This window comes from Siniperca chuatsi, linkage group LG23 (assembly GCF_020085105.1).
Source record: "Siniperca chuatsi isolate FFG_IHB_CAS linkage group LG23, ASM2008510v1, whole genome shotgun sequence".
NCBI lineage: Eukaryota > Metazoa > Chordata > Actinopteri > Centrarchiformes > Sinipercidae > Siniperca > Siniperca chuatsi.
In genome coordinates, this window is record NC_058064.1 from 11,194,331 (window position 1) to 11,221,541 (window position 27,211).

At 41.4% G+C, this 27,211-nt stretch overlaps 1 protein-coding gene and 8 non-coding genes across 9 annotated transcripts in view; 5 read left to right on the plus strand and 4 right to left on the minus strand.

Annotated features, from left to right (window-relative positions):
• Positions 1–27,211, plus strand: part of wnt5b (wingless-type MMTV integration site family, member 5b) — a 104,655-nt gene that overhangs the window by 18,823 nt on the left and 58,621 nt on the right. The window lies entirely within an intron of this gene.
• Positions 436–508, minus strand: trnak-cuu. Its single transcript has one exon. It is a non-coding gene; the product is annotated as a tRNA-Lys (tRNA).
• On the minus strand, positions 1,826–1,898 carry trnak-cuu. The gene has a single exon. It is a non-coding gene; the product is annotated as a tRNA-Lys (tRNA).
• On the minus strand, positions 3,213–3,285 carry trnak-cuu. Its single transcript has one exon. It is a non-coding gene; the product is annotated as a tRNA-Lys (tRNA).
• Positions 12,817–12,889, minus strand: trnak-cuu. The gene has a single exon. It is a non-coding gene; the product is annotated as a tRNA-Lys (tRNA).
• On the plus strand, positions 24,054–24,164 carry trnal-caa. Its single transcript has 2 exons — positions 24,054–24,091; positions 24,119–24,164. It is a non-coding gene; the product is annotated as a tRNA-Leu (tRNA).
• On the plus strand, positions 24,788–24,860 carry trnak-cuu. The gene has a single exon. It is a non-coding gene; the product is annotated as a tRNA-Lys (tRNA).
• trnal-caa lies at positions 25,119–25,229 on the plus strand. Its single transcript has 2 exons — positions 25,119–25,156; positions 25,184–25,229. It is a non-coding gene; the product is annotated as a tRNA-Leu (tRNA).
• trnak-cuu lies at positions 25,757–25,829 on the plus strand. The gene has a single exon. It is a non-coding gene; the product is annotated as a tRNA-Lys (tRNA).

Here is a 27,211-nt window from a genome sequence, read left to right on the forward strand (position 1 = left end):
TTAGGTTTGTATTAGTGGTCTAGTTTTTGTATTTGTATAGTTGTTTGAAGACCCTCCAGGAGTTTGATATTTAACCGCCTTTCTGATCTGCTCAACCCTAAAACAGCATCGCCCAACGTGGGGTTGTAAAGTAGCTTGAGGTCTTCAGCCATTTGGTTACGTTCAAAGTCAACCTCAGGTGGACCAAAAAACAAAGCAACGACGGGCTGGAGGAGTTGCTCAATGTGGACAGAGTGTGCAGACAGTCTTGTAAAGTAGCTCGAGGACTTGAGCACTTTGGTTTTTCATTCGAGTGTTTGTATCACCTTCACATGAACACCAATGGCCAACGTGGGGCTAGTTTTGGGCTTACGTTTGTATTTGTGGTCTAGTTGTTTGAAGACACTTCAGGAGTTTGATATTTAACCGCCTTTCTGATCAACCTTAAAACAGCATCGCCCAACGTGGGGCTCGAACCCACGACCCTGAGATTAAGAGTCTCATGCTCTACCGACTGAGCTAGCCGGGCTACTTTGAGCAGAAAAATGGGTCACATTTCGTGGCCGTATCATGGACTGAGAACACTCAGAAGGGTGGAGGCTCCCTTCTATCCTCCACAGCTACAACATCAGAATAATGATGTCTTTGATTGATTGGCTCTCCCAAAAACAAAAGCGCCTAGAATCTGGCTCAAAACCTGCCACTAGCATCATGTGACCAACATGTTCATAGCATGCTTGGGAAGAGACCCAATCCGTGGCAGTCTTCCCCTTGGATCTCCTCTGTGTTCAGGTAAAAATGCTGGGCTCGCTGAAAAAACTGCAGGCAATGGTCGGACACAGACTCTCAATGACGGCAGATTGGTGTGTGTGAGGGCCCTTAGAATTAATCTTCTCAGAGGTATCCTCTTATCAGAAGTCAAGTTCAGCTGCAGACACTCTCGTAAAAAAGGTCAAGGACTTCAGCTATTTGGTTAGTGTTTACGTTTGTTACGTTCAACGTCAACCTCAGGTGGACCAAAAAACAAAGCACAAAAGCAAAAATGGGAAGGACGGGCTGGGGGAGTTGCTCAATGTGGACAGAGTCTGCAGACAGTCTTGTAAAGTAGCTCGAGGACTTCAGCAATTTGGTTTTTCATTCGAGTGTTTGAATGACCTTCACATGAACACCAATGGCCAATGTGGGCTTACGTTTTTATTAGTGGTCTAGTTTTGCTGTATTTGTATAGTTGTTTGAAGACCCTTCAGGAGTTTGATATTCAACCCCCTTTCTGATCTGCTCAACCCTAAAACAGCATCGCCCAACGTGGGATTGTAAAGTAGCTCGAGGACTTCAGCAATTTGACTTTCATTTGAGCATTTGCATCACCTTCACATGAACACCAATGGCCAATGTGGGGCTAGTTTTGGGCTTAGGTTTGTATTAGTGGTCTAGTTTTTGTATTTGTATAGTTGTTTGAAGACCCTCCAGGAGTTTGATATTTAACCGCCTTTCTGATCTGCTCAACCCTAAAACAGCATCGCCCAACGTGGGGTTGTAAAGTAGCTTGAGGTCTTCAGCCATTTGGTTACGTTCAAAGTCAACCTCAGGTGGACCAAAAAACAAAGCAACGACGGGCTGGAGGAGTTGCTCAATGTGGACAGAGTGTGCAGACAGTCTTGTAAAGTAGCTCGAGGACTTGAGCACTTTGGTTTTTCATTCGAGTGTTTGTATCACCTTCACATGAACACCAATGGCCAACGTGGGGCTAGTTTTGGGCTTACGTTTGTATTTGTGGTCTAGTTGTTTGAAGACACTTCAGGAGTTTGATATTTAACCGCCTTTCTGATCAACCTTAAAACAGCATCGCCCAACGTGGGGCTCGAACCCACGACCCTGAGATTAAGAGTCTCATGCTCTACCGACTGAGCTAGCCGGGCTACTTTGAGCAGAAAAATGGGTCACATTTCGTGGTCGTATCATGGACTGAGAACACTCAGAAGGGTGGAGGCTCCCTTCTATCCTCCACAGCTACAACATCAGAATAATGATGTCTTTGATTGATTGGCTCTCCCAAAAACAAAAGCGCCTAGAATCTGGCTCAAAACCTGCCACTAGCATCATGTGACCAACATGTTCATAGCATGCTTGGGAAGAGACCCAATCCGTGGCAGTCTTCCCCTTGGATCTCCTCTGTGTTCAGGTAAAAATGCTGGGCTCGCTGAAAAACTGCAGGCAATGGTCGGACACAGACTCTCAATGACGGCAGATTGTGTGTGTGAGGGCCCTTAGAATTAATCTTCTCAGAGGTATCCTCTTATCAGAAGTCAAGTTCAGCTGCAGACACTCTCGTAAAAAAGGTCAAGGACTTCAGCTATTTGGTTAGTGTTTACGTTTGTTACGTTCAACGTCAACCTCAGGTGGACCAAAAAACAAAGCACAAAAGCAAAAATGGGAAGGACGGGCTGGGGGAGTTGCTCAATGTGGACAGAGTCTGCAGACAGTCTTGTAAAGTAGCTCGAGGACTTCAGCAATTTGGTTTTTCATTCGAGTGTTTGAATGACCTTCACATGAACACCAATGGCCAATGTGGGCTTACGTTTTTATTAGTGGTCTAGTTTTGCTGTATTTGTATAGTTGTTTGAAGACCCTTCAGGAGTTTGATATTCAACCCCTTTCTGATCTGCTCAACCCTAAAACAGCATCGCCCAACGTGGGATTGTAAAGTAGCTCGAGGACTTCAGCAATTTGACTTTCATTTGAGCATTTGCATCACCTTCACATGAACACCAATGGCCAATGTGGGGCTAGTTTTGGGCTTAGGTTTGTATTAGTGGTCTAGTTTTTGTATTTGTATAGTTGTTTGAAGACCCTCCAGGAGTTTGATATTTAACCGCCTTTCTGATCTGCTCAACCCTAAAACAGCATCGCCCAACGTGGGGTTGTAAAGTAGCTTGAGGTCTTCAGCCATTTGGTTACGTTCAAAGTCAACCTCAGGTGGACCAAAAAACAAAGCAACGACGGGCTGGAGGAGTTGCTCAATGTGGACAGAGTGTGCAGACAGTCTTGTAAAGTAGCTCGAGGACTTGAGCACTTTGGTTTTTCATTCGAGTGTTTGTATCACCTTCACATGAACACCAATGGCCAACGTGGGGCTAGTTTTGGGCTTACGTTTGTATTTGTGGTCTAGTTGTTTGAAGACACTTCAGGAGTTTGATATTTAACCGCCTTTCTGATCAACCTTAAAACAGCATCGCCCAACGTGGGGCTCGAACCCACGACCCTGAGATTAAGAGTCTCATGCTCTACCGACTGAGCTAGCCGGGCTACTTTGAGCAGAAAAATGGGTCACATTTCGTGGCCGTATCATGGACTGAGAACACTCAGAAGGGTGGAGGCTCCCTTCTATCCTCCACAGCTACAACATCAGAATAATGATGTCTTTGATTGATTGGCTCTCCCAAAAACAAAAGCGCCTAGAATCTGGCTCAAAACCTGCCACTAGCATCATGTGACCAACATGTTCATAGCATGCTTGGGAAGAGACCCAATCCGTGGCAGTCTTCCCCCTTGGATCTCCTCTGTGTTCAGGTAAAAATGCTGGGCTCGCTGAAAAACTGCAGGCAATGGTCGGACACAGACTCTCAATGACGGCAGATTGGTGTGTGTGAGGGCCCTTAGAATTAATCTTCTCAGAGGTATCCTCTTATCAGAAGTCAAGTTCAGCTGCAGACACTCTCGTAAAAAAGGTCAAGGACTTCAGCTATTTGGTTAGTGTTTACGTTTGTTACGTTCAACGTCAACCTCAGGTGGACCAAAAAACAAAGCACAAAAGCAAAAATGGGAAGGACGGGCTGGGGAGTTGCTCAATGTGGACAGAGTCTGCAGACAGTCTTGTAAAGTAGCTCGAGGACTTCAGCAATTTTGTTTTTCATTCGAGTGTTTGAATGACCTTCACATGAACACCAATGGCCAATGTGGGCTTACGTTTTTATTAGTGGTCTAGTTTTGCTGTATTTGTATAGTTGTTTGAAGACCCTTCAGGAGTTTGATATTCAACCCCTTTCTGATCTGCTCAACCCTAAAACAGCATCGCCCAACGTGGGATTGTAAAGTAGCTCGAGGACTTCAGCAATTTGACTTTCATTTGAGCATTTGCATCACCTTCACATGAACACCAATGGCCAATGTGGGGCTAGTTTTGGGCTTAGGTTTGTATTAGTGGTCTAGTTTTTGTATTTGTATAGTTGTTTGAAGACCCTCCAGGAGTTTGATATTTAACCGCCTTTCTGATCTGCTCAACCCTAAAACAGCATCGCCCAACGTGGGGTTGTAAAGTAGCTTGAGGTCTTCAGCCATTTGGTTACGTTCAAAGTCAACCTCAGGTGGACCAAAAACAAAGCAACGACGGGCTGGAGGAGTTGCTCAATGTGGACAGAGTGTGCAGACAGTCTTGTAAAGTAGCTCGAGGACTTGAGCACTTTGGTTTTCTCGGCCTTTGGATTCAATTTTTTCTTCAGGTAAACCCCAAAAACAAAGCAATGGCGGAGAGACTTCAAGAAACCCAGACGCGTTAAGAGTCCCCTTAGAACTTGGTTCCTTTTGAAAATCCTCCAAACCCAAATGGCCGGGGATTTGTATTTGGTTTGTGTTAAGTTTTCGAAGTTAGTTTTCACCTCCAACCTAAAAAGATGCCCAAGATGAGTGGGAATCTTTTTAAAGGTTCAAAACTCAGCCAAATTTTCATGGTGGGAATACTTTGCACAAGGTTTGTATTCAAAATCGTTTTGATTTGTGTTGTTTGTAGGAGTTGATTTAACCCTTCTGATCTCTTAACCCTCGATCCCCTTGGGTATGTAAAAGCCATTGGTTCGCAAAACTCAGGCATTGCAAAAACTCGGCAATGGAATGGGACTGAGGTGAGGCTTAGTTATGTCAAGTTTTGATCTTGTATTTGGTCAAATTTTAAAAGGTTTCTACTCACTAACAGCATTCAGACGTTGGGACAGTTAGCTTCGTTCCCATTAGTGGGCCTTTATTTAAACACAAAGGAGGTGGAACCCTAAGTGCTAATTGGAAGGCTTCGTGTCCGAAAACTTGGAGGATTTTTCACCAGGGGTTTACTTGAGGAACCAATTCAATTGGGCAATGGATGGCCTTAGTTTTAGGGTTTTTTTTTGTAAACTTCAGAAAGAATTTTTGTTGTTTAACCCTTTTTGCAAACGCTAAGGACCCAAGATGCCTCCGGAAGACCCAACCTGAGTTTTGAGTCTTCGTTGTTACGTATGCGGTGCAAAAACGCACATGGGAACCAATTCCAATTGGAGGCTGAATTGAGGTTGGAGCCTTTTTTTATTTTAACTTCAAAATCCTTTTAGAAAAAGGCTTAGTCTGTAAACTCAAAAGTCAATTGCCCAATTTGGTTGAAGATTTGTTTCCCATTGGTACCTACCACAAACCAAAGACCTCGAAGGCTTTGGCTAAAAAAGAAGCTCAGCATTTGGAGGGTTAGTTTTTTTTGTTTTTCAAGACAAGGAATTGCATTTTAAGCGTCGGATTTGAATGTTTACATTCTAGTTTTATATCAACTTCAATTGCCCAAAACGTGTTGGACCCTGGGATTTGTTTGGGTTACTTGTTTAATAGGATTTGCAATTTAACGTTTTGACTCAATTAAATTAACAGCTTCAATTGGGCTCAACCCATTTGGTTAAGGTTTGTTTAGTGGCTTGAGGGTAGTTTGGAAGGTTTAATTGGGTTGTATTAACAGACATTAAGTCAACCCTAAAATCCCCAACGGGCTAAAGCAGATTAGGTCTTTAATGTTGGCTTTCAAAAGGCAAGGCCTCAGGTGGACCTCAAGGGAAACCAGCCAACGTATGGCAATATTGTAAATATGGTCTCGGAAAGCCCCTTTGTTTCCCCTCTTTCCAACCCAATTGGAAAGCATGGCAGCCCTTGGATTAATGTTTAGGTAAACATGTTATTTGGAAAGCAAATTCCAAGCCATGGGGCATGTAAAGGAATTAGATTAGTTTTGGAGGTATTTTTGAAGGAAGATTGGGAATTCAAAAATCAAGGATTGGCAATAAAGGTGGGGTTCTATTAAATCAGTGAATTTAATTGCCCAAACTAAGCCTGGTTGCCAAACGACGAGTGAGAAGTTCAATGACAATGGCAAAGTTTAATCGGGCTTTACTGGTTCCATTTGTAAATCCTCATTGCCTGGTAAGTGGCTAGTTTGTATTTGGAAGTTGTTAAGATTAGGAGTTTTATTAACCCTTTCGTAACCTAAATCACGCAACTGGGGAATCCAACGAAAGGTTTGTTACGTTGAGCCGCCTTGGTGGTAATTAAAGAACAGTGAGAAATGGAAGTGCAGGACAAAGCCTCGGCCAAAGAATGGGGTTAGTTGGTTTCAAGGTGAAGTTCCAACCATGCCATTGGACCAAGCCAGTTAATTGATGTTTAGAGATTGGACTCCTTGATTTTAATCGGCCTAACTGGGTTTTCCCATTAAGTTTTGGGTTTGTAAATCCAAGGTTGTTTGGTTCAGTTAGAAGTTAAACCTCAGTTTGGAATTAACCCACAACAACAGAAGCCAAGGGGGCAATTGAAAGGGGTTGGACTTGTGACTTCCAATTTGACAAAATGGCCATTTGTATAGGCTACTTCGAATGGTTTTGTTTAAACCTCAAGTAACCATTTTAAAGTTTCGTTTATTAGGTCCCAGTTTATTGTAGAATTGTAAGACTTCAAGTTTATTTAACCCTTTCTACTTGCTAACCCAAAAGGCCATCGCCCGGGGTAGTGGGTTAGTGTTGAGGACTTCAAAGATTCTTAAGCCTTTGACATTAAAACAGCCAATGGACCTGAGGTTTTTGAGCTTCAGCTCTATTAGTAGCGAGTTTAGCATTTGTTTCTTCGGAGTTTGAATACGGGGCCCACAAGCCAAATGGAACAGTTTTGGGAGGTTAAATTTGGGAGTTGTTGAAATCTCAGGTTTGAATTTACGCTTCAAGCAACCTTTAAGTGGCACAAGATGGCTGGCAGGTAATTAAGGTTCATCTCCTAACCCGTTTTAAGACGAGATTGGTCTTCGGGTTAATCTTCAAGAACACCAAGAAGCGGTGGGGTCTAATGGGCAAGGTTGCATTTGTGGTTAGTTACCTTTATTGATGTTTTCCCAAAACAAACGCAATTGGAAACCTGATGTCAATGGCAACCCAGATCTAGATTAAAGCCTGTCTACCTATCCCATCTCCTGGGATTTGGTAATTTGGGTTCGTTTAAACTAAAATTCAAGGTAGCTTCCTAAACCAATCCAACGGGGTATTTGATCTTTGATTGGTTGTCTAAACAGCCAAACAGGCAAAAACCCTGAAGTCAATGAACTTCAGCACTTGGGGCTCCCATTAGTCGTTCGTGAGTAAAAAAGGCAAAAACTGGGCAATGGCGAGATTGACGGTTGGGTCTAGGCCTAGAAACTTAATTTTTTTTTCCTTCCCAAACAAAAGCAAGATTGCTATTGGGTTTATTGTTTTAAATTGTTTGACTTTGAAACCCTTTCCCACAAACCAATGGCAACGTGGGGATTGTGGCTGGAGATTGGAAGGTTTGGACTTCAGGTTATACTTCGATTTAACCTTGAGCCTTGAAACTTTGCAAAGCCTTGATTAAAGTTCTGTTTAGTGGCTATTTGGAAAAGTATTCTCTAATTTGAATTAGGGGTTTTACCTCCTCAACCTTGACCCTAAGCACAAACAAGGTTAAAGCATGGTCTTCAAACCATTTTGGCCAAAGCAACCGGTTTAAGACTCAGGAAAGCTGGAAGTTTGACAATGACAAGGATGTGATTGTTTTAGTGGGTATTTTGGATCTTTTAATAACACTAATTGAATCGGCTATTTGGTAGTTTACGTTTGTGGCTTAGTTGGTTAGGACATTCCAGTTTGGTGGAAACCCTTAAAGAGCGGGTTAAATTTTTCATGTGTTTGGAACCCGAACTGGAATTGGCATTGGGTTTTAAAGGTTATGCCATTTGAAGTTTTGGACTTTATGGAGTTTGAACCTTAGAACAACGCCGGGCTACCGCTCTTTGTATTAGTCTAGATTGAATTAAGCTTAATTTGGTTGACCAAAACAAAACACCCTAATTGGGCCAAGGGCCTCTTGCCGGACTAGTTTGGTTTTTGGGTTTTAACCACTGATGCTAATCCTTGATTCTCGTAAAATGCGGTAAATGCTGGGTGAATTCTTTAGCAACCCAAAGCCCAAAGGCTTTTGACGCTATTAGCTTATTGATTTCTTTTTGATTCCCACAAGGGTAGCTCAATTGATAGTGATGTAACCTAACGGTGTTTTGTTTGAATAGCTCCAACCGCCCCTTGAAGTTCTTGACAAAAACAGGGCAAAAAGAAGCGGGTGGGGAGTTCTCAATGTGAACAGATGGAGACTTAAATGTCGGGCTTGCATTTTTTTTCTTCAGTGTTTATACCTTTACAAACCAAGGCAATGGGGCTTACGTTTATGGGCTAGTTTTTTTGGTTTTTAGTTTAAGAACCTTGGATTGAATTTAACCCCCCAAACCCCCAAAGAAGAGGGCTCCCAATGGTTAGAGACAGCTACGTCTTGAGCCAGGCTTCAATTTGTTAACATGGAAATGAACAAGCACAGAACCAGGCCTGAGGGACCCTTCTATTAATCAGTTTTTATGAGTTGAAACTTGGTTTATTCTGTTTCAAACCTCAAGCCCTAAACCAAACCTTTGGGTAGTAATGTGGCTTTTGTTCCCTTAAGTAAAAGGGGTTTGACCACAAGAAAAAGCGGCTGGATACGGAATGTGGACCAGTTAGGCATTTGTAATTGAGGCCTTTGATAATTCAATGACCACTTCAAAAGTAAGGCCAGTGGTTAGTGGGTCTAGTTGTTATTGGTGTTTATTTTGTTCAAAACCAAGAAATAAAACCCCGGGCAAAAAAGGAGAAGTATGCTTAAAGTGAGGCTCGCATTTCAAATTGGGATTTCATGGTTCTTGAAACCTAATGCCCATGGCCTGGGATTATTTTAGTTTGTTTTTGTTGTTGTTTGAAACCCCAAGTTTTATTAACCTTGCTTCAACCTAAACCATCCCAACTTGAAAATGTCCAGCTTGGAAGTTAACCAATACCTTAAGCTTCGCTATTCCCTTCAATGTAACAAGGGGACAAAAGCTAGTTGCTTGTTAGATTACCGGCAGAATCTCAAGTGTTTGGACTTGGATGTCATTTGAATAGCTTTGATACCTTTCAACCTAAAAGATCCCAACGTGGAATAAGTAAAGGCAAACTTCAGCATTTTCTTAGTAACCTTAGTGGCTGTTTCAAGAACAGGGTAATTTAAGGTTGAAGACCGGGTTTTAAAGTATGCTAGACAGAGCTTGGATTGAAGTGTCGGACTTCACAATTTTTAATTGAGTTTGGACCTTAAGAACACCTGCAATGTGGGTTAGTTTTGGTTTAGGTTGTTTGTGTTCTGTTTTTGTATTTTTGTGTTTAAGACCTTAGAGTTTAATTTAACCCCTTCTACTAAAAGCTCAATAAAAAGTGCCCCGGGTTGAAAATGGACCCAATTTGTCGTCAACATACCCAAGAACACCAGGAAGTGGGCTTTGGCTGAGTTTATAGTGAGCTTGATTGATTGGTTTTTAAAAAGCCTAGTTCCTTTTCACTGCCCTTGCACTGCAATTTAAGCACCGGCTTGGGGGCTAGTGTTTACCCTTTGGATTTGGTTAGTTTAACCCTCAGTGAAAAAAACCGCAGGCAATGGGCCAACAACCTAAAAGTGGGCTGGATTGGTTAAAGGTAACCCAGACCAAAATGGGCTCAGTTTGAGAGTTGCATTCTTCAAGTAACTTTAAAAATAGGAATTAGCTTTTGGCTTAAAGGTCGGTTTGTTCACCTGGTTTGAGTTCCAAGACCCCTCCTTGGAAAATTCATAAAAGCGTGCTGAAAACCTAGAAGTGGCCAAGGTTTAAAGTTCAGGACTCAGAAAATTTTTGAGGTTCACAAAGGTATTCAGTAAGAACCTACATGCAAATTGGCCATTTGGTTAGTTTTATTGTGGGTTCATGTTATTTTTGGTGTGTTAACCCAAAAGGGTTGCCAAAACCTTTCAGATTGGGCAACCTAAGGGATTGGTAGCTGGTCAGCCCATTGGTTTTTCCGGGTTTGTAATATCAAACCAAGCCAGGGGCTTCAAGTAAAGTAGGTCTGATTGTAAGGTTAAGCACCGGTGTTAAGTTCTAATTCACCCAGAAATGGCCAAGGGGGTTGTAAAGGTAGTTGAAGTTTAGATTTGGTTTAAAGGTTTCAGGTTGAATTCCAACCCAATCCGGGCTAATTAAAAGAGGCCAATTGGTAATGGTTGTTTGGCTTAGGTTTGTATTCACTTCCTGACACCAACCAAACCTGCAGGGTTGATATTTGGGCTTAGGTTTGAAATTTATTTATTGAGTTTTGAACCTCCTAAAAAGGCCTGCTGACTGTGGTATACGAAGGGCAATTTGATTGTATTTGGATTGAAACCCAATTTGATCCTTTCATTTCTCCCGTCACTAAAAATGGCCAGTGTTTGTAGGTTAAGGTTCAATTTTTTAAAGTAAACCCAACCAAAAAACCAAGCCTGGTTGAAGGCCAAGTAACAGCTTACTTTGAGATCCTTGGTTTCACCTTCACTTCAAAAATGACGGTGGCAGCTTCGGTTATTTGGAGTTGTTGTGCTTGAGGACCTTAGTTTTTTGATACTTAACGAGATTGACCAACCTGTTAAACAGGTCCCGGGTTCCCTTACTTGAGAAATGCCATTCGTGGCGTTCGGCAACCTCAGGGTTTGGGAAAACAAGAAACGATAAATTTGTAATTGGAAATGCAAACTGGGGCCAGACTGGAATTCACAGTCTTGACAAATAGCACTGGGAAGGCCATTCGTTTCCGTTTGATTCCTTCAGGGTTTGGACCCTCAATTCACATTGAACACCTAAATCCAGTGGTTTCTTCCCAAAAAAGAGATCGTCATCCCCACTGTGGATTTTAATTGTTAAGGCCAATCAGGGCCTAAAACCCCTGGAGGACGGGCATCGCTAAGGGAAAAGACTAGATTGGCCCAGGTTAGCCCTTGTTTCTAGGACCTACAGACAAGCAAGCCAGGGAAAGTGGTTTTTTTTGTTTCGGTTTAGTCACCCAAACCTGAAAAGCAAACAAGAGGAAGGGTGGGATTCTCAATTATTTTGAATCTTTAACAATAAACAAGGCCAATTGGGTTTTTGGGCTTATTTGTTAGTGTTTGTTGTTGTACGCTTTTAAGTCAGTTTATAAACCCTTTGACCCTTAAAAAGTTCCATTGGGATTGAATGGAATTCAGCATTCGGGAATTTTTTCAAAAAAGCAATGAGCTATTTGCTCAATGTGGCAATTGGATTTTGGTTAGTTTGGATTTGGTTTTACCTGTTTGATTTCAACCCTCCGGATTTAAGGGAAGTTTGATTCAACTTTTGAGCATTTTATTTGAATTTCCACCCTTTTTTTAAAGGTAAGGTGGGGAAATAGTTGGCTTTGCTTCAGAGTTTGGAACCCTTGAGTTAATTTCCCTTTCTTCCGTTTGAAACATCAGGGGGTTTTTTTCCCCAAGCATGGGTAAAGTTTAATTGTGGCTTTAAAAACAAGGGTGAATTGCCATTTGAAGCTAGACAGTTGCCTGCTGGGACCTGGTTTATCTTCCCATCCCTCGGCAGGTAATTTTGGGAATGGGAATTGGGCGTTTAAAATAGGAGTTGGTTTACCCATTAAACCTAAAAGGCTTAACGTGGGCCCCAACCGAACCTAACCCAAACTCCGATTTGGGAACATTTCACTTGGGAACTGGGAACCCAACATGGACTGGGGCTAAACGATTGGGTCCAATTATGGACCAATTGGAGGCCCTTGAAGGTCTCACTATCCTACAACATGCAAGTGCTTGAATTTTTGGGCTTCCCTATTTTGGTTTTTAAACTGGCCAAACCCTGCAAATAACCACAAAGCACAATGGGAGGACGGGTGGGCCCTTGAATTTCTTTCAGTAATTCCTAATCAGCAATGGTTCCAAGGTTTGGACTTGGTTTTGGGCTTTTTTTTAAGTTCCAGAATTTAATTTAATGAAACCCCGGGATTGCAATGGTTGTTTAACTTAAACTCACCTTGGGATTAAATAACTAACCAAAAAAAGGGGGTAGGATTGCCAATTGGACAGTTGAAAGTGTAGTTTGGGTTTTAATTTGGTTTTCTTTGTTTGTATATTAATGAACCCAAGGCAATCCGTTTTTGTTTTTGGCTATTGTGACTTAGGTTTGATATTAAGCTTGATACTTAACCTTTGGCCCAAGCCCATGCCATTCCGACGCTAGGGTCTGGCAGAAATTTGGGCCATTTTTTATACCCAGAACCCAAAGAATTTGGGGTTTTTTTCCCAGGGATATTTAACCGCCTTTCTGATCTGCTCAACCCTAAAACAGCATCGCCCAACGTGGGGTTGTAAAGTAGCTTGAGGTCTTCAGCCATTTGGTTACGTTCAAAGTCAACCTCAGGTGGACCAAAAAACAAAGCAACGACGGGCTGGAGGAGTTGCAAAATGTGGACAGAGTGTGCAGACAGTCTTGTAAAGTAGCTCGAGGACTTGAGCACTTTGGTTTTTCATTCGAGTGTTTGTATCACCTTCACATGAACACCAATGGCCAACGTGGGGCTAGTTTTGGGCTTACGTTTGTATTTGTGGTCTAGTTGTTTGAAGACACTTCAGGAGTTTGATATTTAACCGCCTTTCTGATCAACCTTAAAACAGCATCGCCCAACGTGGGGCTCGAACCCACGACCCTGAGATTAAGAGTCTCATGCTCTACCGACTGAGCTAGCCGGGCTACTTTGAGTGGAAAAATGGGTCACATTTCGTGGCCGTATCATGGACTGAGAACACTCAGAAGGGTGGAGGCTCCCTTCTATCCTCCACAGCTACAACATCAGAATAATGATGTCTTTGATTGATTGGCTCTCCCAAAAACAAAAGCGCCTAGAATCTGGCTCAAAACCTGCCACTAGCATCATGTGACCAACATGTTCATAGCATGCTTGGGAAGAGACCCAATCCGTGGCAGTCTTCCCCCTTGGATCTCCTCTGTGTTCAGGTAAAAATGCTGGGCTCGCTGAAAAAACTGCAGGCAATGGTCGGACACAGACTCTCAATGACCGCAGATTGGTATGTGTGAGGGCCCTTAGAATTAATCTTCTCAGAGGTATCCTCTTATCAGAAGTCAAGTTCAGCTGCAGACACTCTCGTAAAAAAGGTCAAGGACTTCAGCTATTTGGTTAGTGTTTACGTTTGTTACGTTCAACGTCAACCTCAGGTGGACCAAAAAACAAAGCACAAAAGCAAAAATGGGAAGGATGGGCTGGGGGAGTTGCTCAATGTGGACAGAGTCTGCAGACAGTCTTGTAAAGTAGCTCGAGGACTTCAGCAATTTGGTTTTTCATTCGAGTGTTTGAATGACCTTCACATGAACACCAATGGCCAATGTGGGCTTACGTTTTTATTAGTGGTCTAGTTTTGCTGTATTTGTATAGTTGTTTGAAGACCCTTCAGGAGTTTGATATTCAACCGCCTTTCTGATCTGCTCAACCCTAAAACAGCATCGCCCAACGTGGGATTGTAAAGTAGCTCGAGGACTTCAGCCATTTGGTTACGTTCAAAGTCAGCCTCAGGTGGACCAAAAAAGAAAGCATAAAAGCAGCTAGTTTTGGGCTTATGTTTTTAATAGTGTATTTGTATAGTTGTTTGAAAGCCTTTCAGGAGTTTGACATTCAATCCCCTTTCTGATCGGCTAAACACTATAACACTCTCATTGTAAATCATTTTACCCTGTCACTGTCGGCCAGTTAAAATACAGCAATGAATGAAGCTGTTCAAATCAGTAGGGTGGTCCTCTGTACACATACACATACACGCACTGAGATCTGTTTGCCCTCTGAGTCACATATTTGCTCAATTTGAGCATGTTCATTGCAGAGGCAACACAGTTTGGCAAAAACAGGTGATAGTGCGTGTGTGTGTTTAGAGCATTGAGAAGGAGAGAAGAAAGTAAAACTCCAGACACAGAGAATGAAACTGTGAAGGAAAAAAAAAACTATGGAGAAGATTTTGGCTAGTCAGATGAGAGGAAACACTGACTCTTACTGGTCATTGTCTGCTACTACAACAGATCAAAGTAAATAGATGGAGAAAGGAGAAAAAAACTAATACATTCAGTGGAAATACTGGGTAATATTTCACTTCATATTTGTGTCTCTGTCTTTTACGCCTGATTTTGATCACTTTGCGGTCACTGCTGCTGCCTTTCCGCTTTACAACACTGTGTGGAGAATTTTATAAATAAAGACCTATGAAAGAAACCATCTTCCTTTTTTGTCTGATTCCACCTTTTTCCTTTTCTGTCTTTGCCTCTGCCGTGTGTGTGTTGGAGGGGTGGTTATAATATAATGAGATTCCCAGTGCCCAGGTGCTCTTTCTAGATAATTACTGAGTGTGTTTTTCTGTAGCCAATCTCCGAACTGAAGCAATACCAAATCTGTCAGCGCACGCGCACACACACACACACACACACACACACACACAAACACAAACACAAACACAAACAGGGAAGAGGGAGAGAGAGCATCAAATTAAATCTATTGCCACTATCTTGTTTCTGATTGCAAGCTAGCCACTCTCCTATCTTCCCTAGCTCTCGTTCTTAGATTTTTTTTCAATCATTCTGTTGTCAATCCTCTATTTGTCTCTTTTCTGTTTCTCTCTTTCTCACTTTGTCTTTCTCTCTCTGTCCTCTGACCATCCTCTCTCCTTTATCTATCCCACATCTTGTGTAGGTGTATGAGCAGAAGATGAATCGACAAAACATTAGTCACTTGTCTGGAGAAAAAAAAGAGGTAGAGGCAGACAAAATTGATTCACACACACACACACACACACATACATTTTTTGTTCTTCAAAACACATCCATCACTGATTGGCTAAAATGATTTATTAATAAGTGTACTGACTGTAGCTGAGGTTCCCTGTAGACTGGACTGACAGGACCAGAGCACTGCATTGCGTTAAAAAAGGACACTGACTCGTTGCCAAACAAGCTTTTTGGATAACGAGTAGACTGTTGCAGTTTCACCTCTGTCTGTCCTGTTTCATTGTGGTTTTATGATGCTGAGCTACTGTATACTGTCCACTGAACATCCACATCCAACATCCAGTGCATGGGCTGCAATTAATTAAATAAATTGTGGACCGAAACGATTGTACAATCCGGAGATAAAGAAATTGTCTTTAATCAGGGAAAGAAAATAAGTCATTACAAGTACTCACCTTAGTGTAGCTAAAATCAGCAATTCTGCTTTATTTTAGAGATTTTTGAGGAAATATTTTACTCAACTACTTTTGGAAAAGGAAGAAACAACAGTTTACTCTCTAGTTACACAACCCAACACCCATCCCAAATGAAATCCTAGTTGCTGTCCTCTTGTCCAGGTGATTGAATGGAAAATGTACTGTGAGCTGATAAATTTATGATAATTTATCAAAGCAAATTAAATGTATATAGTTACAGTCAAACTTTACCAGCCTAAAAAGGCATTGGGGAGAATATTAAATCCATAGTCTATTTAGAAAAACTTGTGCTCTTCTATCTTGTGATGGTAGATGAAAAATTGATGTCGAGTTTGGCGCTCTAAAAACAATATTTGGTCTATATTTCAGGCTATACAATGTCCCTAAAAACTTTAATATACTGAGATAGATCATATGCTGAAGTAATTGACTTTAACATTTAAATTTTCTTATTTTATTGCAAGGACAGAAATAATATTTCTGGGTGGTTGGCTAGTGCTGTAATAACAAATTAAAAAACATTGGCATTTGATTAAATTTTCTCCTGGCGAGTAGGTTTCTGTGGACAGATTTGAGTTTGTATTAAGGTCACTTCTATCATGTTAAAGGGAAAACACTGTCACTGCTTTTGAGAGCATCACTGAGTTGATGAGTAAAGTCAAGCAAGCTTCTACCTGAGTAGGATATAATAGCACTCTTTCCACCCCTGTCTTAAATAATACCAGAGGTTTTTTTGTCTCAGTAACAGAGAGCACTTGGCGTCTCTCCGAGCCTCAAACAAGCATCCTTTTCATAAAGCTGCTGAATCTCTCTGTCTGGTTATGTTTGAATCAATGAAGGGTGGTGGTAGAGAAACAAAATCTGTTCGAATATGGGATTGGCAATCTGAGCACTGAATCAACAATGCTCTCCAAGCCATCAGCAGCCACTATCAGAAACTGTGGCTAAAATCATTTACACTCATCTAATCTTTGGATACAAAAGGGTTAAAAACCCTTCTGACTTTCATCCTGCATATTTTAACACATGTAGCAGCATATATTTCACATCAGCTTCTGCCGCTGCCATGCTGCTGCATTGTCTGTCAAATGTGCACGCCGCTTGAATAGAGATCAGAATTGTGTTATTCATTACATTTAATAAATATACAGGGTTCTGTCTTGTTGGCATTGGTGCAAGGACAAGCAGAAGCAGAACTGGCACGCATGTGACAGTGACAGCAGGACCTCGTGGACATCAGACTGTCACTGTAAACATATGCATTTAAGCAGTTTTTCCTGTAAATCATTACAGTTCTACTACTACAGTGGCTTATGTTTTGTTTGTTTGTTTGTGTGTGTGTGTGTGTGTGTGTGTGTGTGTGTTTCTTTCAAGGTCATTAATTAAGAAACTATGTGCTTTTGCCGCTAAATAAATAAAATTTACTTTTGCATCTTAGGTTGCAGTATTATAAAAAAAACTGTGGCATACAATGGCATAGTAAGTGGACCATGACCATTTTGTCAAACTAATTTTTCCAAGGTCAAGAATTAACTCTCAAGGGAATATTGCATTGTCAAATTGTTTCTTTTCTGTATGTGAATGTGGAAGTGAATCGCAATTTCAGGCAACTTAAAATTCTTTCATTTGTCATTTATCTTTTTATAACTAGTTATTTTCTTAGTATACTATAATTTCCATGCCATTCCAAACCTTTTTGAATCATAACATTATTTATACATCTACATAACTTTAAAATGTGCATATAGATGAAAGAAATAGACCATTTTTGCTACAGCTATTTAACTTGATGGCTTCTTTTCTCCTAGACTTTCTCCAAGTAAATGGCTAACTCAAATGTAATATTTCCTTTGGTCAGGAGGGTTGAAGTTTTAAAATGTGCTGCTGCATTGACAGTGAACATAGACAGAGGGCGCTACATCACTGAAACTCAGCATTGACATACTGGACACTTGAGAGAGAGAAGGAGGGTGAGAAGAGGAAAGAATGACAGGGTGAAAGGAAGAGGGGAGATGGAGGAGTAGAAATGGAGAGAAGTAAGTAGGAGATCAGAAAGAGAGAGAGGAAAACTGAAGGAGAGAGAAAATTTGGAAGGGAAAATGAGAAGATAAATGAAGAGATAGCAGCCGAAACGCAGGGGAATTGTTGTTCTCTGCATGCAGCTGGGTACAGGTGTCTGTCACTGTGTGTGTGTGTGTGTGTGTGTGTGTGTGTGCTGTCAGCATCAGTTTCAATATGGTTCAAATTTTACCTACCATACATTTTAATTTAATTTGTACCTCCTATTAAAGTGGTTTAGATAAGGTGGTTAAACTTGCTGTTTTTACAAGCTGTCTGATTGTCAGATCGTCAATTATTTCTTGCCCCACTGGACTTAGTAGTAGTCATACCACTGTGTTTCCAGATCTCAGCAATTACTTCGCTGAGTACAGTGTTATCATAACTAAAGCTGAAACGATTAGTTGATTGTTCGATTAGTTCATCAACAGAAAATTAATCAGCAGCTATTTTCCATAGCTATTTACCATAATTTGTTTAAGCAAAATGCCAAAAATTCACTGGTTCCAGCTTCTCAAATGTGAATATTTTCTGGTTTTCTTAGTCTTCTATGATATTTAACTGAATATCATCTGATATTTGACTGTTGGTCAGACAAAACAAGACACTTTAAGATGTCACCTTGACAGCAGCTTCATTCAAAATCATTATTTTCAGCTCTTATCATAACCAATAGAAACGATGGCCAAAGCTACAAATACAAGACCTAGCTTGTAATAAACTAGAATTATCCTTTTGTATGGATGTTGCTATGTAGTTTACTGTAATATAATAAAAAAAACAAACCCTGTATCTGAGTGACACACACACACACACACACATACTGGTGCAGTTGTAGCTGCACACATTCTAGCCAGCAAAGCGTGACTCAACAGAAATCTGTTCTTCTCTATTGTTTCCTCTTTCTCTATCAGTGTCTCTCTCTTTCTCTGTCTCTGTCAACAACCCCCTCCTCATTTTCTTTCAATCTCTCCCCTTCCTTCTCTCTTCACTTTCTTACCCTCCCTTTCCCCATCACTGGATACAGACAAACAGACACACACACACAGACCCCTCCAGCTCTCCCTTCAGCCTTGCCCACCCTCTGTGGGCGCTGTGCCCAGAGAGAGGCAGCATGAGCTGGGCGAGGAGCCCTAGGCAGAGCCACGAAGCCGTGCCCCCTCCCTGGAAGCCTAGAAAGAAATAGTAAAGGAGGGAAGATGGGGAGAAGTGAGGAATCGAGTGGAGAGAGGATGAAGAGATAAGAGGATGCAAAAACAGGGGAGAGGATAAGAGATGGGGGGGGACAAAAGGCGATTAGAAAAATAGATAGATCACTAGATAGAGAGATACAGAGAGAAGAAGAAGAAAGATACAGAGCAAAAGGAGAAAGTGTGAGGCAGCGAGAGAAAGAGAGCTGGGCAGACAGCCAGCTCTCCCAGGAGAGAGAGAGAGGTCAGAGCAATGGACTCATCTCTGGAGAGACTGTGTGTGTGTGTGTGTGTGTGTGTGTGTGTGTGTGTGTGTGTGTGTGTGTGTGTGTGTGTGTGTGTATGCATGCGTGCATGCATGTGTGTGCGTGTGTTTGTGTGAAAGACAGCGGCAAGAGATAAAGGGAGGAGGAGAGAAGAATACAGAGGAGGAGGAGGAGGAGAGCAGTGGAGCGCAGAGACCGAGAGGAGGACTTGTATAAGACACATACTGAATGCCTGAAATGCGACCTTGGAAATCTATATCTGTATATTTGTGCCTGTGTCAACAAATACCATGAAAAGCCCAAACCAACATGTGACAGTACGTCACTCAATACTTTCTGACTTCCCTACCCCGTCTGTGCCCCTCACCCTCAAGGCCATTGGTTCCTACTGCAGACATGCACCTTTAACAATGTGCCACAAATATATAGTTTCATTTTATTTAATAAGCTCAGTAATTTTGTAAAACAGCTGGACACTGTAGCTTTTAGCTATCGTTAATCAACAAGAAATCAACAGTGCATGTTGGACTATTTTCTGCCGCGGATTACTGTAACACATATTTGATGCAGTAGGAAGGAAGGTATATGTTAGCCTGATAATGAGACTGAGTTGACATGTTTGACTTCTTTCATCCGGCCTCACATTTTGTTCTTGTTAGCTAATTACTTGTTCAGGGAGAGGCGGGAAGTGATGTATCTGTCACACCACTGTCTTTTTCAGTTGCCATGAAAGCTATGGTAATGGTTGTTAGGGGGAGTTAACTTGAAATTTTTCACATTGATCACAGAAATATGTCGATTTAACAGTTGCTGTTTCTGTAAGTCGATGTACAACGACCTGTACAGCTGCAGTGATCTCAAACACACTTGTCACCATTTTTCTGTAGTTCTTTTTATGAGTGTAGCTAGGTAGCTAGCTAGCTATGTAGGAAGATGACGTCCGTATTCTTTATCCAGACGACTAAACTCTGATTGGTCAACTGTTTCTGTAACTGGCGGAAACAACCGTCAGTGGGCACAACAACAGAGTAATCGCTGAACAAATCAGATGAGATAAGGATGGCGAGGTCTGGAACCACACTACATTGCCCATGTTTATCGTAATGAAGAAATATGTCATCCAGTGCAACAGTGTGTGGCTCACTGATGAGTTTTTAATAGTTTTTGGCCAACAATGGAGCTTTATGGCATGGAGGAATACTATATCAGGCTTTGGCTACACAGGCAATACTTGTTAGTAGCATCAATTTATTCTTGGTTTTGGTCGTTTTATATGATTTGTTGACAGTAAGAAAAATATAGAATATCGCCTGTCCAGTCCTTCAAAAAGGACAAAGAATTATAGCATTCAGGTCAAGTTTTAACCAGAAAGTATCTGTTTTATAGTTTGTATTCTTGATAACACTGAGGGCATTGTGGGTTGTACGAGGACATCTGTGTGTGTGCATGTTCATGCACAATCTGTGTGTGCAAGGGCAGTGCAGGTCATAGAGCACTATGTGTGTGTCAATAACAGTATCTGGAGGCCACAGGATTACGTGACCTTGCATGCCACATGTGCTGTCTTCCACTCACTCACACACACACACACACACGCACGCACGCACACTCACACACACACACACACACATACTCAAACCCAAAGTCCCATGAAATCCTCTGACTCCTAAGGATCTTTATGAGGCTCTTGCATTGGTCATGGAGAGCTAGGAGACAAGGAGGAAGAAGAAGGAGGCAGACATGGAGATGTTGATCTGAGTAGAAAAAGACAAGAAGAGAGGAGTGAAGGGAGAGGAGATCCTGAAAAAGAATAGATGGAAAGGAAGGCAGAGAAAAGAAGTGAAGTGAATAGCAAAAAGACGCAAATGTAGGAAGAGCAACCCTATCTCTTACACAATACATTTATATGCTGCTAATTTCTTTTGCCAAATATGATGTGGAGGAATATGATGTGGAGGAGACTGGGGTTCATGTCCTGCAGCCCACATATTGTTGGATTTGAGCTATTGAAACAACTGGTTAAGGTTAGGAAAAGATTGTAGCTTTGGTTAAATATCAAAAAAAGTATAATTGTCCCATTATGCGCTTCAGGTCAGCATTGACTTTTTCAGACCATGATCTTTGATCTAACATTAACCAAGTCCTCTGAGTTGCCTGAACATAACTACAATGAATATTGTGGGTAAACAAATGAAATGCATTGACAGTGATCATTTTGCAGATAGATTTAATGTAATAATTTCTTTGTTAATAAAATCGAATGTGATTGGCTTTATGTTTCGTATAAAATTCATATTCTAATGTAATGCTGGTAACTCAATTACAGTGTATTAAGATAAAATTATGCAATCCACAAAAGTAAATCTAATTTTACACTAATGCAAATTCGTTGTATATCAATGTAATTTTTAGGACATAGGGTTAGAATGATGAACACAACCGAGGGAAAAATATAAACAGAGCAGGAGGAGGACGTGAATTTAAGGAGATGGTTGGGTAAAGCCTGAGGGCTATGGACATTATTGCAGCTGCTGTGTGTGTTCATGTGTGTGTAGTACAAGGACAGGTGGGCATCTTCCTGTCATCTACATCTCTGTTTCCCTTATTCATTCACCCTCCCTCTCATTTAATCTTGAGTGTCTTTAGATCGTCTTAAGTTTGCACTGAAGAGTTTGTGTGTGACTGTATGTGCGTGTCTGTGTGTTTTTGCATTTGTTTGAGTGTGTGTGATCTGTTTGAGTCTTTATATTTGTCAGCGTTTGTGTGTCTGTGCCTGTGTTTGAGTTTGTGTATGTGTGGGCTCACTTTGCTATCCCTTGCTGTGTGTGTTTGTGTGGAAGTGTGTGTGTGTGTGTGTGTGTGTGTGTGTGTGTGTGCCACGAGCCCCAGTGAGATCCAGCGAGCATGACGGAGAATGACAGGTTGATTTATGGCGAGGCTATAAGTAGAATGACTACTGCTAGAGAGAGAGTGTGTGTGAGGGAGAAAAACACGGGAGAGAGGGATAGAAAAGAGGGGTAGGAAAGGAAAGACGGTGGTGAGAAAGAGAGAGTGATTGGGGATGATGAGAGAAAAGGAGATGCAGAGAAAGAGAGAGGTAAATGACAAATGGGACAAGAGAGGAGAACAGTGATGGGGAAAAGCAGGACAGAAAGAGAAAGGAAAAGAAATGGGTCAGAAGAGGGACTGATTGGGATTGTGGGAGTGGGATTAAGTTGTCTATTTGCATATGAAGAATGACATAAAGAAAGAGAGAAAATATGACCAATCTGCAAGCTGCTGCTGGCATGAAAAGATGGATAGAAGAAAAAGAGATACAGGCGGAGAGAAAGTTTAGTTCCTGTTTGCGGAGCCTCTGCGAGTTGGTTTAATGACAAACTCGGTTCAGCTCAAGTAGTACAGCATTCTAATAACTTTATTTCCACAAATGCATTTGCATTTTTAAACATTTAGCTGATGTTATGCAGAATGACATACACAGAGTGCAAATGAGCTTCAATTCCCAGATTAGTAGGCATTTTATGCCTTTAATAGATAGCAGACAGCAGAGACCTATACACCTATACCTCTCAATCTTAGAGATACAGTATTGGACTTCAACATGGATTTAGAGAGCAGGTTATTGCATTAAAAGGGCATTCCAACAATTTTCAACATCAAGATCAGCTCACTGGTCATAGTCGAGTACACATTAGCCTGTGAGAACACTTGTGTAATGTCTTCTGTGGCTCTTCAGGGAGCTTTCTGAGGTCTGAAAAAGTCACCCCTGAGGATGTCATCAGGGTTATCTCGGCCTGAGCTTGGAGATTGTAAATTTATAACACATAGCCAAATTGGGGGCGTGGACTTTGTCAGGCAGGGAAGGCCTGCCTAATGAAAAGACACTATTGAGCGTCATTATGGGAAATGTAGGATCCAAGGATCCAGAGGTTTTGGATCCAAGCTCTGCTCAAAGGCACTTCAGCAGTACACCTCGACCTTTGGAAAACCAACCTATGACTTGAGCTGTGTGTATACTAATTGTATAAAAGGGTCTAATGTGAACACAGCATTATACCAAAAGACAATGAAAATTGTCTCAATTAGGACATAATGGTTTGACCAGACAGTGGACCTGTGATAAAGCAATTGGATGCAGTAGATTTGATTATTTTGAAATGTCAGAGATAAGAGAATGGATTTTGTTTTTATAAGAGGCGTATTCAATCACAGTGGAGCTTTTAATTCGAAACAGCAGACATTCAGTTTTAATGGGCTAATTCAATCTGAACTGTTCCTCTGAAATTTAAGTGTTGTCATGAGATTTGTCCGGTTTAAATGGAAACAACAACAGTCTGAAACACACACACACACACACACACACACACACACACACACACACACACCTGCCAGAACAATTGCTCCCATGACAACCTGGCAACCAAGAGGGCTTTGAAGCACAGGTCAGTAGTTTTGCGTGTGTTTGTGTGTGTGTATGTTTCCAAACATCAGTGCAATCAGCATTTTCTATTTACTTTCTTTTCTGTTTTGCATAGCAAACTGTTCTCATCTCTCTGCCCTCAGGTGAAACAAAAAAAAAGTCAAGAATCAAGAAAAGCAATAATGAGTGTTTTCAAGAGAGAGCGAGGAAGGGGGAGGAAGGAGTGTGAGAAATATGAGTGAGAGAGGTTGATAGAGATAGAGAGAAAAAGAGAAAGAGTCTTTGATCTCTCTCCTGGTGGGAGCTGGTCTTGGCATTCTGCCAGAAAACCCCACGGCACACACACACACACACACACACACACCAAACAGACGCACACACATATTTAGGTCTAGCTGGCCTGCTCCAGGGCTTTGTTGATTATTTCTGCTGGGAGGATCAAAGACATCGAACCCCCTCCTCTATCCTCCATCCATCCATCCTTCACCTGTCTGTCTGTTCACCAGTCCATCCATTCATCAGTCAATCCACCCATTCTTCTATCAGATAGATAGTTAGACAGATAGATGTTAGGATGTGCCTCGAAACCTATTGTGTTCTCTACTTCACTGTCCTTACAGTAACTCATTTCAGCAAAAAAAATGACACAGCTAAATGTATTTGGAGTCTCTGAGCTTTAGTAAAGGACAAAGTGGCTTTGGTGAAAGCTGGGTTTTAGTTGTCAGGATGGCCGAGCGGTCTAAGGCGCCAGACTCAAGGGTTCTTTCCTTCCTGAGCAAAGGGACTTCTGGTCTCCGATTGGAGGCGTGGGTTCAAATCCCACTCCTGACACAGATTTTACCTGCAGGTTTCATTCCATTGTTTGATAATACTGTAGGTGTAAAACTCCTTGAATATGTACATGCATTAATCTGTAGGTCTAAATTAACTATACAACTAACCAAAGTACCTCTGTGACATGAAGTGAGCTGCACAGGTGACATGTATTAAGCTGGTTGTTTATTAGCAGAATGTTTCCTCAATGAAACAAACAACATTTCTTTGTATTCAGTTTTGGAGGCAACATGAAGCTGTCCACTCTGCCTATCCTTGTATTTTTAAAGGCAAAGCTTTTAAAATACTAGTAATTCAAAGAAGCATATTCGGTGATATAGATGCACCCCGCCAGCCACAGGCATAATACAGCACACGTTTACATCATTATTGTTATAGCAAGCCTTTGAATTAGCTGATGAGTCTTCCTTTTAGAACTAAAGTCACTAAAGAAATTTTGCCCTTGTTAACAATATACATGGGATGGTCGTTTATATGCAGCCTGTAATCTGTAATGCTTCATTCATCTGCCTTTAACCTTCAGCCATGAAGCTTCTGAGATCCTTTTCTCTTTATAAGTATCTCCTGCATAGTCTCCTGATTAAATCATTATTTTTTTTTAACTTTTTTTAAAGTGCACAGCCCGGCTAGCTCAGTCGGTAGAGCATGAGACTCTTAATCTCAGGGTCGTGGGTTCGAGCCCCACGTTGGGCGATGGAGCTTTTGGATGTAGTACGTTATTGAGTATGATCACTCAGCTACCACTGCCCCTCACGCTATAACCTGCGTTTTAGAGTGAACAGAAGAAATGTTATGCAGTGTCATCTTGTGTTTATAACAATGGTTACTTTACTTTGTTATCAATATGCTGACAATTGTTATACATTTTTCAGGTCCCCTATAAATCTTGAAACCTATAATTTGTGTTTACATGTACCTTGTGGAGTGCAGACTGAAGTGTGGCTTTTAGTTGTCAGAATGGCCGAGCGGTCTAAGGCGCCAGACTCAAGGATTCACTCCTTCCTGTGTAAAGGGACTTCTGGTCTCCAAATGGAGGCGTGGGTTCAAATCCTACTTCTGACAATGTTTTTTGCCTGCAGATTTCATCCCTGTAGCTTGATGACGACGTAGAATACTTGAACATGTAGTTTACAGACTGAAATCATGAGAACGTGGAACGGCCAAATTAACGGTACAATATCTACTGAGCTGCATTAAGCTCATTGTCAATTAGCAGACTGTCAGCAACAAAACAAATCCGACCCTTCATCCAGTTTCAAACACATTTAATTTTTGCTGCTGTTAAACAATATACGTTATACATTACTATGTAACCAATATGTTGTATTTTATCTACTCTGCTCCTCTATAATAGAGAAATTCCCTTAACCAAAGTGACGTTTAATATCATCATGTTCCGTTTATCGCGATATGACCTTGCAACGTGATATCATGGGATGGCGTATAAATAGCCGCGTGTCATTTCGCGTGTCATTTAACGCCGTAAAGGACGAAGTCAGGTGACCTTCGTCGTCATGGTAACAATATTATTATTATTAATAAACATATGGTTGTTGAGGATTAATGAATTAATTTAAACTGTAAAACCAGCCCGGCTAGCTCAGTCGGTAGAGCATGAGACTCTTAATCTCAGGGTCGTGGGTTCGAGCCCCACGTTGGGCGATGGAGCTTTTTGATTGTGTAGGAGATGGTTAGTGATTGGACAAAACCTAGTCAACACAGCGCCCAGTGGTCTTGAGCAAATCACTGAAAAGTTTCAGAACAGAATAGGTGCGGCATAGTAATAATTCAAGACTTCAATGGGAACTCTTTACTTACGCTTTAAGCAGAATAGAAACCACAAGACAATTGTCTATGCTGATGTGTAATTTAACTAAGCCAAGTACAGTACCGAGAAAACTTCGTTTGGAGGTAGAGGTTGATGCTGAACCAGTAAGACTGATATTTAGGACACCACCATGGTTTACATGAACAGATAATCCCACTGGCGGGGCAGGGCCAAAGGGAAGAAATGTTAGGTAGTAAAAGTTCAGATCAGGTTCAGAGTGTCGTTTCGTGCTTGTAACACTGGTTACTTAATCATGTTTTCTTCTTCTCAGCAAAGCTGTTTCTTTATGAGATTGTGTTTTGGTATGTTTGTCTAATTGAGGACAAATGAATGGACTTTAAGACTCAAAATTATATGAGACGGTCGTTTTAGGTTTTGGCCTGGATTTATTCTGTGTTGTCTGTAATCCTGTTTATCCAGCGTGTGTGTGTGTGTGTGTGTGTGTGTGTGTGTGTGTCTGTGTGTGCATAGTGGGGAATTTGTAGCTCTGGATGGGGCACAGAGTGACGTCAACAGCTGCCATCAGCAAGGTCGGGGCCCTGTTTGTGTGTGTGTGTTTGTATGAGAGACAGTCTGGAGACACAGTAACATCTTCAGCTGTTGCTTGAGTTGTAAAAGAGTCATTATCACTCACTCAGTACGTTCTGTCTTTCGTTCTTTCTCCATCATTTTTTTCTTTTTGTCTGCTAAGTCGAAGTTCTTTTACCCCTAAACTACCAAATGTCACACCCTCAGTCTCCTTTTTCTTTTCATTTTGTTCCTCTTATTCTCGAAAAAAATCTGTGTTCCTGAAAGTTTCCTCTTCCCTTTTTCTCCTGCGTCTGCAGTAATCACACCAGTCAGTGGCAGGCTGAATCAGCTGCTTATGGATTCTCTGTCTCTCTCTTTGAGCTGTGGAGCCTGAAGGTCTAACCTCCCTTTGAACTCCCATAGCTGTGTGTGTGTGTGTGTGTGTGTGTGTCAGGGCTGTGAACCCTCACCTCTGACCCTCAGTGCATACCTGTCTGAATTTATAACTCAACTCCCAATCCTATGCTGAGTATCATCTATCTATCTATCTATCTATCTATCTATCTATCTATCTATCTATCTATCTATCTATCTATCTATCTATCTATCTATCTATCTATCTATCTATAATATATTTTTCTCTCTCCTCTCTCCTTCTTTTCTCTATGAGGCCCCAGTGCCTAAGGCCGGATGTAAGGGTCATTAA